We start from the raw sequence: 6,885 nt of genomic DNA on the forward strand, positions 1-6,885 counted from the left end.
CTTCATAGGAAAGTTAAAGCTGCCAGGCATTTCTAGTGTGTATCCACTAAGAGCAGGGACTTTGAATGGAAGGAGACAGCTAGGAGAAGCCATGATCCCTGACGGACTGGAGCTACTGAAAAATATGAATGATATCAGTGATGTGGCCACTTGCAATATTTCCCAGTTTATTAAAGCAAGTGCAAAGTTCTTTATGTTTAAAGATCTAGAAAACAGTAGTCTTCCTGGAGGCCTTTTAGGGGATTCATAGGGAATGCAGATATTTTATTTTCTGCTAAAAAGTATGTCTTTGGGGACTTTGCTGTTTCTGAAGTTCGTTAGATTTACTGTATCAGGCCCTATCTGTCATTCCCTGTAGGAAATTTGAAGTTCTACTAGCTAGTCTGAGGAGAAGTCAAAACACAAAGATTCTCATACCCTTAATCAACGGAAGCAGTTCACAGGAAGAATATGACTCAGTGGTCTCCCCTGGGAAGTCAGCGGCACCCCTGTGCCGTGAGCACAGTCCCGAGGACAAGGAGCTGTCCCGTTTCTCATCTTCTCATGAGGGAAGGCATCGCTTCTGCTGGAGCGAGCCAGTGTCTGGGCCGAGGGCTTTTCCTTTGTTCTCTGTCTGTGGCTCCTGCTGACCCGGTGGTCTGTCGGGGTCACCGGTGGTGCAGAATCGGAGACAAATGATCTCTTTAGAGAGATCTTGGGAGACTGTGACACCCAAAGCAAAATAGTTTGCTTTTTTTGGTCTCCCTTTGACTTTTAAATGCATTGAAAAGAAATCGCTACTTTAACACTGCTGCAGAAGACCTTCGTTTTATAGGAAAAGTATTATTAGCTATGGGAAAGTACTGTTCTTTATGTAAAGACTTAAAAATAGACTAATAGTTTACAGAGTTATTATATAAAATGTGATGTGAATTTATTTTAAATAAGTTGTAAAGGTACCAAAACCACAAGAAAAGTTAATATATATAAAAGCTACTAGAACAAAAAAGCTTGAAGTAGGATGACATATGGAAGACCAAAAGTAAATTTTAAAAATAAATTTTTGAGATAAAACACCTTTATCAGGGGCAATTAGATATAACACTCCACCCTTTTTTTTTCTTCTAATAATGGTATGGATCAACAAATGAAATTTGAACTTTTTAAGATGACTCTAAATGTGTTTCGTTTTTTAGATGCACAGCTCATTCTCCTGTACGGTAGTGCTTTGCTGAGGCTGGAAAGGGGTCAGACTGCTGACTTGTGCCTTGACGATGCCGCGCTCTGACTGTGGCGGACTTTGGTGCTGGAGAGGTCCCGGCAGTCTGACGTGCTTTTCAGGAAGTGTCTCTACTTGGCCCTGCAGGAATCAAAATGGCAGGCCCTAGGTTTTGGCCAAGTAGATTTTACATTGCAAACAAAATGCATTGAATAAAAGGGTTGAAAAATGAATGACTAATGGAAATTTAGTAATGGTTAGTAATTCTTTCAAATGCATTTGAAATTTTCTGTATGAGTATCTTTAAATTTTTTCATTTTCCTCATTTACAAACATGTGTCTAACTTGAAAAAATGGCTAAAGACTGTTGCCTTAGACAGTTTTCAGAGGCATCGTCAACCTTCCATATTTATCTGAGATTGAAACGCACAGGTTGAATGAACTACAAAAAAATTAAAGCTTATTTTAGAGTAAATTGAATTGGCTTTCACTTGAGAGTCTATCTTATTCTCTAGAAACTACGTTAAAAAGAAAAATTGTTTGCTTAGAGCAGCTTTCTGCTACTTTACCTCTTACATGTGTCAGGTCTGATCTCTAGGATTTCTGAGATGGAGTTGGGAAGGATGTGTGAAGTCATTAGGAAAATCACATCTGAGTAGTTTATAGGGACTCAAAATAGTTTTTTTTTTTAAATATATTTTATTGATTTTTTTACAGAGGAAGGGAGAGGGATAGAGAGCTAGAAACATCGATGAGAGAGAAACATCGATGAGCTGCCTCGTGCACACCCCCTACTGGGGATGTGTCCACAACCAAGGTACATGCCCCTGACTGGAATCGAACCTGGGACCCTTCAGTCCGCAGGCGGACGCTCTATCCACTGAGCCACACCAGCCAGGGCTCAAAATAGTTTATAGGGGCTCAAAAGCCAAGATGTTTGCCATATGCCAATGCCTTGGCCCATGGCAGAGTTCCGAGCCAGGGGTTTCATTTGGGGTCTAGGGACCAATAGCTTGGATATAAGATCATCTGGTGTCAGTCGAGTATAGTAATCTATCAGTTTGTTTTTTTTAAATAAGATGAATCTTTTTTATTTGCTTATTCAGTAACTGTGGCTTATTGTGTCAGTACTGAATTAACTTCAGGCGATCACAGTATGGGCGGAAACATGAAAGCTCAGCAATGATGTGTTAAATCTTACGGTTTTTTGTGATGTAAGGAAATAGCAATTTGGGGTAATTATTGGCTGTTATAAACTAAAATGTCATTAACAACATGAATTAAAAGTAGCCCCAAATTAGAGGCACCTCCATTGTTCAGGCAGCCTCTCTCTCAGGACTCCCTCCCACAAACCCAGCCTCTGCTCAAACAGTTCCGGTGATGAAGGGCATTTATTCCATAAATAGTACTTTTTCATTCTGTTTCTTTTAAAGAAAAAAAAACACCTTTCTTTTGGTCTAAGTTGTCAAAATACCTTTAAAAATGTTATAGAAATTGAATTCTGTCAACAGTGTTATTTATACTAAGATCCGGGCAATTTCTTGAAACCTTCCTGTTTTATATTAGGTTTGCCCTTTGTTACGAATGTAATGTTGATATTTATTTGAATTTTAAGATCGGTTAAATGTTAATGAAAAGCAATTTAATTGTTAATTTTTGGTAGTGCCTTTTTCTCTCTATGCCTTAATTTTATTTTATATGAATAATTCATGTTACCCACCAAAATGAAGGTTTTTTTCCCCCAAAATCAGGAGTTTCAAGAATTGATTTGGCCTTAGACTGTGTATTAGCCCTTCAATATTTCTTACTGCCTGCTTCGTCCTCCTACCCTTTCCTACCTCTTTTTTTAATGTTAGAAGACAAATATCAGCATTAATCTGCCACAGACACCCCATCTCCACTGGACGTGGACTGCTCAGATAGGAGAGAGTATTCTAATTCTAAAGACAGACGGTAAAGTGTCTTCCGGGTGGGTTACTTGATTTTCAATCAGATTGACACTGTCCCAATTCTCTGTATATCATGGTTCAGTTCTGATTATCATCGCAGAGGTAGAATGGTTGTTTTTGCCCTAAAGAGGTGTTTAAATGGTTTACAAATGTGCAGGCAATGAGACTTAGGGCAATGAGCAAGAAACCCAGGGATAGCAAATTTCTAATCTAATATTGTAATGAAAACTCTAACTTACATTTCTGTGAAGTGTGTGTGTGTGTGTGTGTGTGTGTGTGTGGAGTGGAGCAGGGATGGGAAGAGAGGAAAGGTATGAATGTTCAGTTAGATTAGTTTCTGTTCTTGGAGGAACAACTCAAATGTGTATGACCTACTGATGATGGATGAGTAATCATCCTTGGGTAGGAATACCAGCATTCTCCACCAGTAACTAGTACAAATGATTGTTTAATAAAGGTATTTATTGTGAATTGCCAAGCTCTTGGTTGCTAAAAGTAGATTAAAATTAAATTTGTATGTGTGTATAATAGCTTATATATAACCCTTAAATAGAAAGTAATTGATTTTGCATAGTTCTTCATGAACTCTTTGGGATAGAAATTCTGCCAGACATTATCAAAACCAGCTTCCTTAGTTTATGAAACGTTCAGAAGGAAATTTTCTTACAACTCTTCCTGATTGGCTAGGGAGCGCATGCTGTGGAGCCACCGGTCCTGCTTCACAGGGGTCGTCAGCTGTGCTTGACCTTGCCCATCTGAGCGGGATGCCGTAGCAGGCAAGGGAAGGTGTCAGAGCCAGCAGTTCCCAGCTCGCCTCGTGCTCTTAGGAGAGTCTGGAGATTCCTCTCGGTGACAGCAAGAGCAGACGTGATGGTAATTCGTTTCAGAAGTACAGGGAGGAGTCAGCTAGAGAAAAGAATAGAATCTTACCTGTTGCCTGCACCCAGTCTTTTATGTAATTCTTCATGTTTTTCATCATTCTGCATTTTAATTGACAGTAATATATGTTTGTTAAAACAGCAAAGGCATTAAAGTATTGAGTCCTGTTATTCCCTATGCCTGTTACTCCTGTTTGCATTCACAATCGGCATTATCAGAATCACTTTAAACCAAAGCTTTTATATTCCCTGCACACATTGCCAAAATGATTGGCACTGTTACTTCTGCCCACCTGCTAGCTAATAGGATAGAAAGGATAAAGTAGGTACTAGTAGAGTCTGCAGCTCAGTCTACCCTTCAGGTAAAAGGAGAGGTGCTCCGTGTTTGCATTGAGGCAGCAGAATTCCCTTCAGCTCTGATGGAACTATATAGACATTGCAAACTGGAGCTTGTACACCGGCCAATCTTACTAACATCAGCTGACCATGGACACATTGACTAGCGATGCCTGAAGTTGGAAGTGTACTTTCTTCCTAGTGTCCTCACAAACTTATGATTGACTTGAAAGACATTTCAGGAAAGCTGTGAAGACATGTACATTATAGTCCGATGTCTGCTTTGTGCCATAGACACTTTGGAACATAAAAAAGAGTCTGCATTCCAGTGTATATGCAGCATTTGTCCACAAATAAGGATATCTGAGTCCCTTAATGACAGTTGAGAACAGTAAAGTTTGTGATTGTACTGAAAAGCACTTTTATGTTCATTTATTTTTTTTAGAATTTAATTTTTAAAAGCATATGTAACTAGTGGTGATTTTAGCATAAGCATTACTTAGAGGGGAAAGATAAGTAACAAAATTATATCTTAAACTCTAGTAGATACTTAGATTACAAAATGCCATATTCTAATTTTTCCAAAGACTTTTTGCCCACCTAGAATAAGAAGGGAGGACTAATGGAAACACTGAGATGAAAAGGCTTATGGGCAAAAGAAAGTGGGAAAGTGGGCCAAACCTTGCAATATACCCTATTCAAGCAAAAGCACCGTGTCTGAGGGTAAGAATACTTCTTTAAAAACATGATTGTTTTTAATACAATGTTCATTAGTAAAAGGTTTACATTTTTTCTATTGCTGTTGGTTTTAAAATTTGCTACTCTGCATTCAGAAATATTATAAAATCATTAATACCAAGAAAACTTTTAATGTCTGACATCTCTTACATTTCACATGGTTCTTTTTATTCAAATATCATCATAAATAAAAGTAAACTTGGATAAGTTTGAGAATAAACTTTAATTGTTACAAACTATAATTATCAATTTGTAAATTTACTTTTTGGCCTAATGTACATTTTTTTAATGTAGCCATTACATTCTTTATATTTAACCTATTAGTTTCTCTCTGTAAAAATTTTTAATCTCAGTTCAATGCTGGGCAGTTTATAATAATGTACAAATAATAATGTTTTTTTCCTACAAGGTTGACTTTTTGCACATTTTTGGAAGTTTTTAATTTGTACACTGATGTACTACTTTGACCAATAATTGTTGATGTGTGTATGAGCATCATGAATGTGTGCATTGAACTACTGTCTGTGTCTCTGTTTTAACTTCTGTCACCATGTGGTCGGTAACTGCACTGCTGTTACAGACTTAAATGGACCTTACTGCTTTTACAGCGGATGCTCATCTTGGTTCTCTCTTTGCTGAAGAACTCAGGAGTTCAACTCACTTTCTGATTTTATATGTATTTGAAAATCTATGACTAAGTTGAAAGTATGCTTGCAACTCCATGTATCAGGGGATGTTGTGTGTGGAAATGTCTCTGTCTGTCTGTAGGCACATTTATATATCCCAGAAATTTCTTGTTTTCATTTGTTTCTACATTTTTATGAACTTGTTTTTTATAAGGGTACTGTTTAGTTAGAATTAAATATATATAAATCTTTCTGAGAGATTATTTACTATATGAATATATTTTCAGCTGGCTGATCAAAAATATTTTTAAAATTTTGTTTTTAACCATGCAAAACTTGTTTGTATTTCCGAATTAGATACAAGTTTACTTAGATATAAGTTAAAAATACTCCTGGAAGGAAGAGCATTGATTCTCTTTTGAGAATTCTCTGAAGTGCAAATTAAGAGAAAAAAAGAGATCTTAAGCAGTAGCAAAAACACACTGCCAACTAAAATGGCCTTTGAATGCTCAGAGCTATGAAAAAACGTGAGAAAATAACTCATCTTGAAAAGATGCCAAGACTTTTATGTCTCCAGACTCTCTTGGCTGGTCCTACTGTTGTTGACTGTTTCCTTTATCCTACCCTAAAAGATGTTAACAGTTAGGTTTTCTCTTACTGGGCAAGGTCAGACCTCGTTTATGATTCTCTGCAATTGACTATAAATTGGTTTAGAAATGTCCAAACATACATTGAGTGTCTCTATACTGTACTGTGTATGCTAAGTAACTGGCAGAAAAAAGAATTGGCAATTAAATTTCCAATCTGACAATGTTATTGTACTTAAGGAAATCCTTGTTTTTAATATGCGGTACCACATAAGGTTACTTGTGTTAGGAATACAGTCCACTGTTGAAGTTGAATGTCACTAAGCTTATTATGTTACAAGAGCCAGTATGATTAACACCTCCCAGAAGCCAGATACAGCGTGGTATGTGCCACATTTCATGCATACTTTGACTTTGTGTTGTTCATTGAAAGTTGTGCTTGTAAAAATGTATAAAATTTCGGAGTTTTTATGTATTTGTTTTTCTTGCTGGTAAATAGCTTTTGAAAAATCTAATGTGAAAGAAACCATGTTTATATTTTGTTAGTGATCAGTGACTTTGTTTATATGGAAA

The sequence above is a fragment of the Eptesicus fuscus genome, chromosome 11 (assembly GCF_027574615.1).
Source record: "Eptesicus fuscus isolate TK198812 chromosome 11, DD_ASM_mEF_20220401, whole genome shotgun sequence".
In the NCBI taxonomy this organism is placed as follows: domain Eukaryota; kingdom Metazoa; phylum Chordata; class Mammalia; order Chiroptera; family Vespertilionidae; genus Eptesicus; species Eptesicus fuscus.